The sequence below is a fragment of the Podarcis tiliguerta genome, assembly GCF_965153285.1.
Source record: "Podarcis tiliguerta genome assembly, chromosome: 3".
NCBI lineage: Eukaryota > Metazoa > Chordata > Lepidosauria > Squamata > Lacertidae > Podarcis > Podarcis tiliguerta.
The window spans coordinates 12,913,959-12,928,568 of NC_139536.1; positions in this window are offsets into that span (position 1 = coordinate 12,913,959).

Genomic DNA, 14,610 nt, shown 5'->3' on the forward strand with positions numbered 1-14,610 from the left:
GCCGGGGGGTCGCCCGGTAGGTCCCTTGGCGCGCCGGCAGACATCACAACCAGCAACGTAGCGAGCCACGTCAGCCTTCAGGCGGGGCCACCAAAACTCTCGACTGACCAGATGGGTGGTCCGATACCGTCCAAAGTGCCCCGCTGCTGGGGCATCATGGGCCATCCGGAGAACCTCCAGCCGTAGTGGCCCTGGCGGGATGTACAAACGACCGTGGTGCAGCAGAAGGCCCTGATGCAGGACCAGCCCCGGATACTGTGGGCTGGACCCTTCAGCCAGCTCCCGGAGTCGTTCCTGGGCCCAAGCGTCGACCCGCTGCTGTTCCCGCACCCGAACCTGCAGTGGCTGCGCCTCCTGGGTGGCCAGGAATGCAGCCGGAGGTAGGATCGTGGTGGGTTCTGCTTGCTGTACCGTGTCTGCGTTGTCGTCAGGTTTCCGGGACAGGGCATCCGCCTTCTGATTCTGAGAGCTAGGGATGTAGCGGATCCGGAACTGGAACCGGGAAAAGAACAACGCCCACCGGATCTGTCTTTGGTTCAGCTTGCGGGTGGTCTGGAGGTACTCCAGGTTCCGGTGGTCGGTTCTCACCTCCACCGGATGTCGTGCCCCCTCAAGATGGTGGCGCCAGACCTCAAAGGCTACCTTGATGGCCAGTAGTTCCCGCTCCCACACAGTATAGTTACGCTCCGCTGGTAGGAGCTGGCGGGAATAGAAGGCACAGGGTAAGAGTGGCGCTTCAGGACCAATCTGTTGAGACAAGACGGCACCGAGAGCCGTACTGGAAGCGTCGGTCTCCACCACAAAGGGTCGAGAGGGGTCAGGATGTTGTAAGATTGGTGCCCTCTGGAAACAGGCCTTCAACCCCTGAAACGCCTCCTCTGCCTCCTTGTCCCAGGAAAACGGCGTCTTTGGGCGCAGTAGCCGGGTCAACGGGGTGGTGCGATGAGCATAATCAGCGATGAAGGTCCGGTAGTAATTGGCGAACCCCAGGAAACGCTGTAGGTCCTTGCGGTTCCGGGGTGCCGCCCATTCTTGAACCGCTGTCACCTTCCCCGGGTCCATTTGCACCCCATCTGGAGAGAGCCGGTGACCAAGGAAGTCCACAGTCCGCTGATGGAACTCGCACTTGCTGAGCTTTGCGTACAAACGGTGCTCACGCAAGCGCTGCAGCACGGTCCGGACATGTCCCTCATGGCGAGCCGGGTCACGGGAGTAAATCAGTATGTCATCCAAATACACCACCACGTACTTGTCTAACAGGTCCTGAAACACGTGGTTGATGTAGCGTTGAAACACAGCAGGCGCGTTGCACAAACCGAAAGGCATAACCAAATATTCGAACTGCCCGTACCGGGTCCCAAACGCTGTCTTCCACTCATCCCCGGCTCGGATCCGAATCAAGTTGTAGGCCCCCCGGAGGTCCAGCTTGGTGAACACCTGTGCCCCTTGCACCCGCTCCAGCAGCTCCGAGATAAGGGGCAAGGGGTACCGGTCTGGGACGGTAATTTTGTTCAGGGCTCGGTAATCATGGCAAGGGCGGAGTTCCCCACATTTCTTCTTAACAAAAAGCACCGGCGCCGCGGTGGGCGAGGTGGAAGGCCTAATGAACCCACGCTCCAGGTTCTTGCGCAAGAAGTCCTGCAAAGCCTCGCGCTCTGGCTCTGTTAGGGAATATAAGCGACTCACTGGTAAAGGCGCTCCGGGTTGGAGGTCTATGCCGCAGTCAAAAGGCCGATGCGGCGGCAGCTGGTCTGCCCCCCGTTCCTCGAACACGTCCCGGTAGTCCTGGTACACGGCTGGGAGCGTGGGTGCTGCCTCCTCCGAGGGCGCGGCCGCCAGCGTTCCGGATTGAGCATGGGAACATGGGTCTGGGAAGTGCACGGTCCGTTTGACCCAGTCAATCTGAACGTTGTGGGCCTCCAGCCAGTCCATCCCGAGCACCAGGGGGAAGCGGGGCATAGAGGCAATGTCCAAAGTTCGCAACTCCCGGTGCTGCTGGAGACACAGGACCAGAGGCTGGGTCTCCTGAGTAACGGCACCTGAACGCAGAAGTCGTCCGTCAATCGCTTCCACCTGGACCGGTACTGGCTTGTTCCGAAGTGGCACCTGATGATGGGCGGCAAAAGCAGCGTCCATATAGGAGCGGGTTGCCCCTGAATCTACCAAAGCATGGGTGAGGATCCAGGGCCCACCTGGAGGGTATAAACGTACCGAAACCATAAGATGTTGCAAGTCCATTGGTGCGGGCCCATTCTGTACGGTTTGGGACCCCCGGTAGCTAGGGCCATCAGCTACTGGGGTTGGCGGTTTCCCTGCGGCTGGCGTTTCTCAGGGCAGGACCGAGCGAAGTGTCCACTTCCGCCACAGTAAAGACAGAGATTTCCATCCCGACGCCGCGCCTTCTCTGCGGGGGAAAGGCGTGGCCGCACTGCCCCGAGCTGCATAGGCTCCTCCGTTAAATCAGTTGTGACCGTGGGGCTGCCGGAAAAAGCTGGTGCCGTGAACTGGAAGTGTCGGCGACCCCGGGCCTGACGACGATCCTCCAACCGGTCGCCTATTTGTAGACTCCGTTGAATGAGAGTGTCCAGCGTGGTGGGGCGTTCCATTGTGGCCAACTGGTCCAGTACCTCGTCCGAAAGCCCTTCGAGATACTGGTCCCGCAGTGCCGAGTCATTCCAGGTCAAGTCCTGTGCCAACAGCCGGAACTCCGTGGTATATGTGGCCACCGTGGACTTGCCCTGTTTCAAATGCCGAATCGCCCGGTTGGCTTGACTCTCTTTCTGGGGGTTGCCGAACGCGGCCTCCAAACGATTGCAAAACCCCGTATAGTCTGCCAGCAAGGGGGAGTCTTGCCTGAGTAGCGGCAACGCCCACTTGGCCGCCTGGTCCTTTAACAAGCTAATCAAAAAGTGCACCTTGGTACGGTCGTCAGGAAAGTTCCGGGCTCGCCCCTGAATATACAGTTTGGCCTGGGCCAGGAACATGGGAAAGCTGGCCGGGGCTCCATCAAATTTCTCAGGCAAAGCCACTGGGTACTTGCCCGGAGCCGGGGCGTCGGCCCCAGAAGCCGGTAGGGCTTCCAAGCGTTGCTGAAGTGCCTCAACCGCGTCACTGAGCTGCTGCACGGTGTGAGACAAGGCCTGGTTCTCCTGGGCCAAAGCCACCAGTGCAGCCGCCTGTTCAGCCATGGCCTCTGGCTCTTCCCGAACGCACCCCGACGATGGGGGAGTGCGGGAGGGGGCGGGAGCAAACTGTGCTGGTCCCGGGGGTAAGGTACCTTGGGTGTAGCAAAGTCCACACGAAGAGGGGCAAGGTCCGAGGCAGAGTGCCGGGCGGTGAACAGGAACGCTGGAACAGGAGGCTGTGCAGGGAACAGGAACACCGGATGGTCGGGAACAGGAGGCCGAGCAGGGAACAGGAGTACCGGATAGTCAGGAACAGGAGGCCGAGCAGGGATCAAGAACGCAGGAAGGTCCGAAGCCAGCAACGACGTTGCTCCCGCAACCTGGGGCCGGGCTGACTGGGCTTTTATCCTCTTCTAAGGCCAGGGGCGGTCCCGGCCCCCAGGAGCCCCGCCTCCTCTGGCCTTAAGGCGAGCACTCCTCCTGGGGGCAACCAGTTCCCTTCGCCTCTCTACTCTAAACCTCTGCAGATCAGGAGAGGCCGAAGGGTTACTGGGCCCCGGAGGAGGCTCACCTGTGGCCACTGAGTCGTCAAGCCTCTCTGGGGCCAGAAGGGCTTCACCTGGGGCCAGCTCCTGATGCACTGCCACAGGTGCAGGCTCTTCAGCATCTAGGCCTGGCCCCAGTTCAGCCGGCCCTGGAGGCGGGGACTCCTGTGCAGGCCGGGATTCCTCTGTTTCATCCTCCGAATCGGAATCCCAGGCCATCACAGATATCCTGCTCTTCCAGGAATTTATTTAACCCCCCTGTAAAGCTGTCCAAGTTGTTAGCCATCACTGCATGTTGCAGAAGGGTATTAATTGTTGCAGATATTAATATTGTGCAGTTTGAAGCGACTGGAAGCATAAGAACAGACTCCTTTTGGAGTCAGACCAGGCCCATAAAAATATTATTCAAACTTTGACTGGCATAACTCTTCAAAGCAAAACATAAGCATCAAAAATACAACCAAAATATCAGTACGATGTCTTGTGCTGTCCAGCACAGCCTTAGCATCTTAGAAAATCCAAACAGACTTAAAAGCAAAGGCCTCTCTCTCCACAGCCTGCATTTCAGCTTCCATTTGGCTTAAGCTGTTTACTCTCCATTCAGGAGAACTTCATTTACATCCTTACTCCATGGAATGTGGGAGACAAAAGACTAAAGGATACTTTGGAGATTTGCAACTCAATACCTTCACCACATGATCAAAGATTCACCCTCACCACAGAGTAGAAAATAATCAGCACTGATACACTATTGGACAGATATTTCCTGACTCTCCCACTCTTCAGTCTCATTGAATGACCCTGGCTTCTAGGGAGAGAAAGGAAGAAGAACACCTCTCTCTCTCTCTCTCTCTCTCTCTTCTACAAGTTTCTCTCATCTCCTTGTATTAATCATCCATCTAAATGGGTGTGTCTGGGATCAGCCACTTCCCTTTCCCTTCATCCTGCCATTTCAGCTGCTGAGAGTAAAGAAGAGCCCATCAATGGCAACGGATCCAGGTTCAAGTAGGACTTGGAGGGTCTGAAACCATGGAAAACGTCTACCTAACACTGAGCTTGGTAGACCAATGCCATGAGTCAATCTATGGTAGCTTCCTGTTTTCCTAATCAAAACACCTATGCTAGAGCAGTAATTGCGTGGCTTTTTTAAGGAACTGATTATGAACCAAGCTCAACTTTGGAAGGGAGTTTGGCTCAACTTATAATTGCTTCAGCATTTCTGAACAGGAGAGAGAGAGAAAAAAAAATCCAAAACATGCACACACATTTCTGAAACTCACGGGCCTCCCTGTTTCTCTAGTTCTCCCCTTGCTTTAATTCAAAAAACCAGAAAATGCCAAGATCTACTCTCAGCATTTCCCATGGGAAAATAATGCCACCAGAAATTTTGACCTGCTGTAACAAGCCCTTCCATTGCAGGGCTAATTGGAATGTTTCAACATCAGCTCAGAAGAGAGTTTTTAAACATGGCGATCCATATCATTAAGCACAGTTAAGGAAAAGGAAGCGGATAACTGGGCTTCGGGTGTTATAAGCTGGAGAACTGGGTGGAAAACTGGCCATTTGGAATAAAATGAAAAATGTATCACATCTTATCCTTACCATCCTATAATAAGATAAAACATTGAATAGTGTCTGTGCAGATAAGAAAAACATTTTGTGTGCGTGGGGGGGGGGGAATGGGTGGTTGGCTAATGGTTTCAGATGGGATTTCCTTTTATTTTTACAATGATGGACATAAAACATCCTGAGATGGTTGTACAGTATTCCTAATTACACATACTCCTAAGGGCAGACAAGCTCATTTCCCTGCACACTTTTGTTACGGATGGTGATGATGATAATTCATATCCCAGGGCAGCAAATAACAGAAGAATGCAATTAAAAATAAAGAAATAAAGCATTAAACATGCTTAAAAACAGTCGCGTCACCCACACAGCTAATAATTTCAAGGTTAACACGAGCCACAGATTTCAGCCATCCAATCCCTGGGTAAACAGGTATTTTTAGAATGCCTCCTGAATGCTAATATTGAGGGAGGAAGATGCCCCTCACCAAAGAGGGCATCCCATAAATCAGGAATGGTCACCCCAAGGGTCCTGTGGGATGGCCACCTATCCAGCTGGGGGTCTGATACTACCAGGGGAAGGGAAATCAAGCCACAACAGAGTGTACCCCTCTGACTTCAACACCCCCCTTTCCCACTTAAAGATCTTGCTGCCACCAGATAAAGGATGGGGGATATTTTTACTTGCCTGCCTTTATTAATCAGCCTAAATGCTTTCCTATGGTGTCCCTGACGCCTCTCAAGGTAGGGTAGTACAGGTTATGGCTTCCAGGTTTGAGGTGTTTACAATAAGCTGAGAACTCACAGGTGTATGAAAAAAGTGGGGGGAAATGCTAAGATGGGGAAAATATGGCATTTTAAGCAGAAGTATATTACATGGAAAAGTTACAGAAAACCCATATATTCCCCAGCAGAGCAAAATAAAGTAGATTAAAATGCAATCACCTTCCCCTCTTCTCTCAGTACTTACTCTACTGCTGAATCTCACTTTCTCACACATACGGTAGTTCTTCTTTGCACCTTTCTCCCCAGTGGCTTTCCTTATCACACTGAGATCCACTGTGATTTGCCCGCATTTTCAAAAAGCTGTTTTTTATCCACTGCCTTTGCATCACAATTCCTCCTATCAGGTTACACAACCCAAATTCACAGACAAGAAAACACACGTTTCCATGCATAACCATCCATAAAAGCAAGGCCCAGCTCCTTCACATCTTGTTACAAGTTACGAAGCCAACTGGGCAGCCCCCAGTTGGCGCGTCACCAACAGGACATCCCATGCTATTCATTGGGTCTGGGATTGTTGATATTGGAGGCAATGTTCAGACCCTCCAAGTGTCCCTATTTTCCAGGAATTACAAAAGCCTTCCCAGTTTCTGATTTGATCCTGGAATGTCCCGCTTTTCCTTAGGACGTTTTTATTTTCATCGGAGAAATGTGGGGGGGTTATGTGACCCCTGAGCCAAGGAGATAAGTAACTATACAACCTTTAGAATACACTAGAAGGCAACCCCTTATAGGGAAGTTTCTAAAAAAAATAATTAATGGTTTACTATGTTTTTATATATGTTGGAAGCTGCCCAGGGCAACCATTGCGTGTGAAGACCCCCAAAACCATCCCCAAATGAAGACACAATAGACACAGATTTTAGTTCAAGGTTTTTGGCATAGCGTGTTCTCCTTCAGGGAGAGCACGTGTTGCGGTGGGGTCTGCTGAGCCACCCCCCTCTTACCAGGCAGGGTCTCTAAAGATGGCCTGGGGCAGTGATTGGTTCACTGGGTTGCTGGGGTAAAAGTTATGTTGCAATTTTGGTGGGAGGGGTAAAAAGGTTTAAATACTTTGCACGCAGCCTTGTACTTTCTCTTTTGCTGCTTGCAACGGATCACCCGCCCACCCGCCCTAGAGTAAAGGGTTGTTGCGTTGACCTTGCTATGCCTGTCATGGGGTCGTCTGCCTATGAGCAGGGGCCTGGTAGGAATTTTTCCACTTGGCAAATTGGCTGGCTGGGTGGTTTTTGCCTACTGCGTAGCAAATCGTCACAACTTGTAAGGTTGTGGTTAGGCATTAGTTATAAATCTGGTGGAGGAGGGGTCAGGATAGGCTGTGCCTGCCCCTCCATGGTTGCTGCGGAAAGGGAATTCCGTTAAAGGAATCCTGGGGCTTGCCATCTTTTTGTCCAATCCCTGGAATGGGACTAGGGCCGGCAAGCCTTCGGGGAGCAGGCGGATGAGAATTGAGGGTCTGTGTCTCAGCTCCAATGCCTCCCCGACTTGCTTTCCCCCGCACTGTCTTTCGGTGGTGCCCGGGAGTCAGTTCTGTCCCCAGGCGGGGGGACAGATAGTCTTAACCAATGCCTAAACAACCACTCATGGTTTGTATTTGAATAAAGTTGTGGCCAAAATCATGCCAAAAATCTTAAACAAAAATTACGTGTCTGTTGTGAGTTATTTGGGGGGTGGATTGGGGACCTCGACACGCAATAAATTTTGGCCACAACTTTATTGATTCAAGCATGTGAGTGGTTGTTGTAGGCTTTGGTTTCAGACTACCTGAACCTGCATGGTGGCAGGAACAGGACTGACACTGGGCACCACCATTTGTCAGTAAGGGAAAGCATTCTGGGGGAGTGAGAACTCCTACGATCTCACAGCTCACCCCAGATGCTCCCAGGGGCTCTTGCGTGGTCCTAGCCCCTTGACAGGGTTCGGACAAAAGCAAGGCGAGCCCCTGGATTCCTTTAAGGGAATTCCCTAGCAGCAGCAATGGAGGGGCAGGCACAGCCAACCATTTCCCCTCCCCAAAACATTGAACCAAATGCCTAACCGCCAACCTTACAAAGTTGTGACGATTTGCTACACGGTGGGCAAAAACCAAGTGGCACCAGCCAATCAGCCAAATGGCAAAATTCCTACTGGGTCCCTGCTCCAAAACAGATGACCCCTAGACAGGCATAGCAAGGCCATAAGGACAACCCTAAATATAGGGAGAGGAGGGTGGGTGATCCGCTGCACGTTGCAAGAAGTGAAACTCTCCAGCGATGTGCAGCAGCTTAAATAGCCCCTCAGCAGCCAATAGCCAACCCAACTGACCAAATTTCTGCCCCAGCAACAGAGGGGTAACCAATGGGGTGTTGTGGCCATCCAAATGGTCCCGCCCCACAACAGGGAGGCAGTTTCTGGTGATCTCACCGCAACACATGCCCTACATGATGGAGGACCCGACTTATTATCATTATGGAACAGGACATCCCTATTTTCATCAGAAAAAAATGTCGGAGGGTATGCAAGCTCCTTTATGTACTTGGGTCCAATGCATTTAGGGCTGTGTACACCTGCACAACCTAGCAGTTTGAAAGCACGTCAAAGTGCAAGTAGATAAATAGGTATGGCGGGAAGCTACCGTATTTTTTGCACCATAACACTCACTTTTTTCCTCCTAGAAAGTAAGGGGAAATGTCTGTGCGTGCTATGGAGGGAATGCCTACGGGTGGCGGGGGGGATCTGCTGCAGTCGTGAGCAGAGGATCCATGGTTCCCCTTCCTTCCCTCCTCCGTGCCTCGCTTTGAAACAGCAAAGCGGGAGAAGAGCCGCTGAGTGGGGAGGAGAGAGGGACAGAGAGCCTGCTTCTTTAAAGGAGCAAAGTTCCTTCTTTAAAGGAGTAAGTGGCTCCTGTCCGGTTGGTTCCTTTAAAGCAAGCAGGCTCTCTGTCCCTCTCTCCTCCCCACTCAGCTCGCTACATAACAGCAAAGTTTTTCAGCTCGCTAAGCTGGGGATCAGCGGGGAGGAGGGAGAAAAGCAGAGCCTGCTTGCTTTAAAGGAGCAAAGCAGGAGAGGAGAGGAGCCTTCTCCCCTTATACCCCTCTTCTTCATTATTAGCAGCATCCTTCTCCACCCACCCCACGCGTGCTTCTTCTCCCCTTAAACCCCTCTTCTGCATTATTAGCAGCATCCTTCTCCACACACCCCACGCGTGCTCCTTGTCCCATGAGTGCTTTTCCTTCCCTCCCCACTTAAAATGTGGTTACAAAGCATGGATCCACATGGATCCTCAGGATTTTTGCACTGGGTCACCCCAAATTCACCATCAGATCACATAGCATGTCCATGGCTACATCTTGCACCAAAAAAATCACGCACCCAGTGTTGCCTGGAGCCGCAGTGGTGCAAAAACATGGTTACAAAGCATGGATCCACATGGATCCTCAGGATTTTTGCATTGGGCTACTCCAAACTCACTGTCAGATCACATGTCTGTGGCCACAGCATGAACCACAAAAATCATACACCCACTGTTTCGTTTAGAATATTTTTTTTCTTGTTTTCCTCCTCTAAAAACTACGTGTGTGTTATGGTCGGGTGCGTGTTATAGAGCGAAAAATACGGTAAATGGCATTTCCGTGCGTTGGTCTGGTTCATCAGAAGCGGCTTAGTCATGCTGGCCAATAAAGCGAGATGAGCGCCGCAACCCCAGAGTCGATCACGACTGGACCTAATGGTCAGGGGTCCTTTTACCTTTACACCTGCACAAAGAACTTAAATTGGCACTGATAGTTCACTTTCAGGACAGGTCCCATGGGGCTGCCTCACTCACTGTTGGAAGGAAATGTGGACATAGCTTTGACACAGAGACAAGAGTGGCCCAAGTCATTTTGCTGCCTGAGGTAAAGGACAAAATGGTGCCTATTACCCCCTTCCATGTACAGAAGCTGACTGGGCTGACTTTGCCAAATGGTAGGGTTGGCCATGCATCTCTACATTTATTCTCGAAGCCAAAGCAACCTAACCTTTCCATGAGCATTGTTAGTTACAGAGAGCCCAGCGATGCATCGGATAAAGTGCAGAACATCCCGATTTGCAGGAAAGCTGTTCTCGGGGCCAATTTACCTGCGCAATCAGATAAAGTCGATGAAAAACATCAACAACCCTGAGATAAGCATAGGCTGCAACCTTTGAAACCTCCATAACTATTGGATAGATCTCTGACTTTAAAATGATAGATGATAGCAAGTTCGGCAGCTGCCTGAATGCGGTTGTTTGATTCATCGGAACCTCGGTGATACTGTGGCCGTTTCTTTAAGTGCCATTGCTAGTAAATAGCAAAGGTGCAATCATATAACACTGGGTTGTATCAGACGTTGCCATTCCAGAAATGGGAGGATTCCATCTGTTTGCAGAAGAGTCGTTTTGCAAAAGAGTCTTTCATCCAGTCAAGTAGAAGAGGAGGGAGGTGTCTCTGGTTCCTATTCATCCCTTCCCAGCCCTCTGAGCTTGGAGCTACTACCCTAGAGCTGCCCATCTGGCAAGAGCAAATGTCACCTGGTCACAGCCTTCTCCAGTGTGGTGAGATACAGTTTTTTCTATTTACATTACAGTGGTAAGGTAAAGGTAAAGGTACCCCTGCCCGTACGGGCCAGTCTTGACAGACTCTAGGGTTGTGTGCCCATCTCACTCAAGAGGCCGGGGGGCCAGCGCTGTCTGGAGACACTTCCGGGTCATGTGGCCAGCGTGACATCGCTGCTCTGGCGAGCCAGAGCTGCACACGGAAACGCCGTTTACCTTCCCGCTAGTAAGCGGTCCCTATTTATCTACTTGCACCCATGAGTGCTTTCGAACTGCTAGGTTGGCAGGCGCTGGGACCGAACAACGGGAGCGCACCCCGCCGCGGGGATTCGAACCGCCGACCTTTCGATCAGCAAGCCCTAGGCGCTGAGGCTTTTACCCACAGCGCCACCCGCGTCCCCATTACAGTGGTACCTCTGGTTAAGAACTTAATTCATTCCAGAGGTCTGTTCTTAACCTGAAACCGTTCTTAACCTGAGGTAAAGGTAAAGGGACCCCTGATCATTAGGTCCAGTCGTGACCGACTCTGGGGTTGCGACGCTCATCACGCTTTACTGGCCGAGGGAGCCGGCGTACAGCTTCCAGGTCATGTGGCCAGCATGACTAAGCTGCTTCTGGCAAGCCAGAGCAGTGCACAGAAGTGCCGTTTACCTTCCCTCTGGAGCAGTACCTATTTATCCACTTGACATGCTTTTGAACTGCTAGGTTGGCAGGAGCACGGACCGAGCAACGGGAGCTCACCCCGTCATGGGGATTCGAACCACTGACCTTCTGATCGGCAAGTCCACGCTCGGTGGTTTAACCCACAGCGCCACCCGTGTTCCCCACTTTAGTACCCCACCTGAGGTACCACTTTAGCTAATGGGGCCTCCCTCTGCCACTGCACGATTTCTGTTTTCATCCTGAGGTAAAGTTCTTAACCCGAGGTACTATTTGCGTTTGTAACCTGAGCTACCACTGTACTGCATTGACACCTATACTTAAAATTAGTATATGCAAATCTTATGCAAATCAATGTCCCCTTTTTAGACACAGTGTCACATGGAAGATGGAGAAAGCTTGTTTTCTCCTGCTTTGGAGGGTACGACTCAAACCAATGGCTTCAAGCTACAAGAAAGGAGAATCTGACTGTGGAATGGTCTCCCTCTGGAGGTTGTAGACTCTCCTTCCTTGGAGGTTTTTTTAGCAGAGGTTGGATGGCCATCTGTCATGGATGTTTTAGCTGAGTCTCCTGCATTGCAGGGGGTGGACTAGATGACCCTTGGTTGCTTTCCAACTCTACAATTCTATGATTCCTCTTTTTAGACACAAGTGCCCCCCCCCCACATTTGGATTTAACCCATTGATGCAGCAGCAACAGAATACTAGGCATGATACAGAACACAAAAGTGGCAGGGTCGGCTAAGTATAATTGATCTAACTGGCACAGAAATGGAAACCGCTTGTGTATTAATGAATGTTTAAAATGGAAAATGGCTAAATGTGTATTGCTAACATTGGGGGTTTTTCCACAGTAATTTTCTCAGGGTCCCTAAGCTCCTAAGTGGGTTAATGATTACCCGTTGATTTTTTTCTGCTCTTTGCTGAGAGTGAATCTTTGATCATGGGACAAAGCTACTGAGTTGAAAATTCGCCATCTTTGCAAGGGTGGTGGCTGTTAGTCTTTCTCTGAAGGCCGTAAGGAACAGAAGATGTAAATGAAGTTCTTAAGGAAAACAGCTCAAGGGCAATTGATGCTGTTAAAGAATGAGAGGCCTTTGCTTCTAGGTCTGTTTGGATTATTTCATATTTTCTAAGATGCTAAGCCTGTGCTGAACTACACAAGACATTCCCTGGGTGTTTTGGATGTATCGTTTACTGTATTCTGTTTTGTTTCTGAAGTGGTCTGCTAGTAAAATTTGAATAATATTTGTTATGGATATGGACAATGCATCCAGTCACTTCAAACTGCACAGTATTGATATCTGCAATATCCTTCCCAGATTTATGACCTCCCATTTTTCTGTATATATACCGTATTTTTTGCTCTATATGACTCACTTTTTCCCTCCTAAAAAGTAAGGGGAAATGTGTGTGCATCTTATGGAGCAAATGCAGGCTGCGCAGCTATCCTGGAAGCCAAAATAGCAAGAGGGATTGCTGCTTTCACTGCGCAGCAATCCCTCTTGCTGTTCTGGCTTCTGAGATTCAGAATATTTTTTTCTTGTTTTCCTCTTCCAAAAACTAGGTGCATCTTATGGTCTGGTGCATCTTATAGAGTGAAAAATACGGTATATATTTACAAAGAGTTCATCGCATCATATCTTTATTTCGCTATTGATTGGGAAGTTGAGCCACTCCTTCTAGAGCACAGACCTAAAGTGTCAGCTCAAGAAAAAGGCCGATGAAATCCACAGACTGAAACCAATCCAAACACTGAATCAAAGCCTTGTTCAACATCCTGCAGTTTCGAATAGGTGAAAGCCTCGACTCTGTCTCTCTGCCTCTTCAGTAGGGAGAACAGCACTACAGAAAGCATTGGCAGCCTCCTGAATATATTACTTGATTTCTCACTATTGATTGCTGCCATGCATTTTCGGCATGTGCATTCGGCTTCTATAGATTGGTAGCCAGAGATTGAAAGGAGACAGCTCTGAGCCAGTGTGCAAATGTGCATCATAAATTAAATCTTTCTTTCGTTCTTATTAATGCACGTATTAGCGAGCTTCATTCTCTGCTGGAAAACAACACAAAGTAGCAACAAGAGCCAGCGCACAAATATTAAACGAAGAATCAAGCCAAAGCCCCAAAAGATGCATAAAATAGTTTGAGAGAGAGAGAGAGAGTAAAATCAATGGAAAACCATCAGAATAGCAAGATCACAGATGAAACCACATACACACATCTGCACATGGTATAGATCAGAGGTCGGCAACCTAAGGCCCATGGGCCAGAAGTGGTCCATGAGGGTCGCTTAACCGGCCCATGAGCTGCCCCTGAACCGAGTCGCCCGCTCAGTAAGTCCCCCGCACTGTGCTAAACTGGCTCAGCGCGGCATGGGGAATCTCTTCCGTGGCTCTGGAAATTGCTTCTGCGCATGCCCAGACTCCAGAAATCGCATCTGCGCATGTTTGCAGCACCAGAAATAGTTTCTGTGAATGCCCAGATGCCAAAAATCGCTTCTGCGCAGGCACGATTTTCGGCGTCTAGGCATGTGCAGAAGTGATTTCTGGCACCGCAAACATGCACAGATGCAGTTTCCGGCATCATGCTGTGCCAGTCCGGCCCACAGAGGATCTCTGCAGGAGTGATTTGCCCCATGTCTGGTAAGCCTATCATCTATCATCTCTGGTAAGATGATAGATAGATAGATAGATAGATGATAGATAGATAGATAGATGATAGATAGATAGATAGCAAAAAACAAAAACAAAACCCAAACAGATATTCAGTATTGAATATGGAAAGCTAGAATGCCTTCCATATTTAATGTCAATGGCAACTGAAAAAAACCCCTGCAAAATTACAGAACAAAACATAATAAATATCTCAAAGCTAACAAGGAGAGAAGTTAAAAATGGCAGGTCCCTAAAATAAAGATCCATAAAATAATGATACAATACATCAAGGCAGAATAATAGACAATCTGTCAGGACACAAACCTGGCGGAAAGGAAGGTCTTTATTATTCAGCAGAAGTCTTCTAATGAAGGGTCTAGGAGGGCATCTCTGCAGCAGGTTGGGAGATGAGTTTCAAAACCTGGGTACAGCCATTGAGAAGGCCCTGTTCTATGTTCCTATGAAACACACATTTGGACTTGGGAGGAAATGGAGAAGAGTACATGAGCTGGTCAATGTGGTGCGCCACCATGACGATGGGTGGGTGGGTGAATGTGTGCAGGCTTAGGTTGATTGAAGGTGTTAGTAGATGTGGGTACAGAGTCAGTGGAATTCTGTGTTTGAATTTATTTGTATGGTTTCAATATTTCTCTCTGTGTGCTTTTAACGATTGTTTCCCGCCTTATGTATTCAACTGTTCTTATTTTTATCTGTA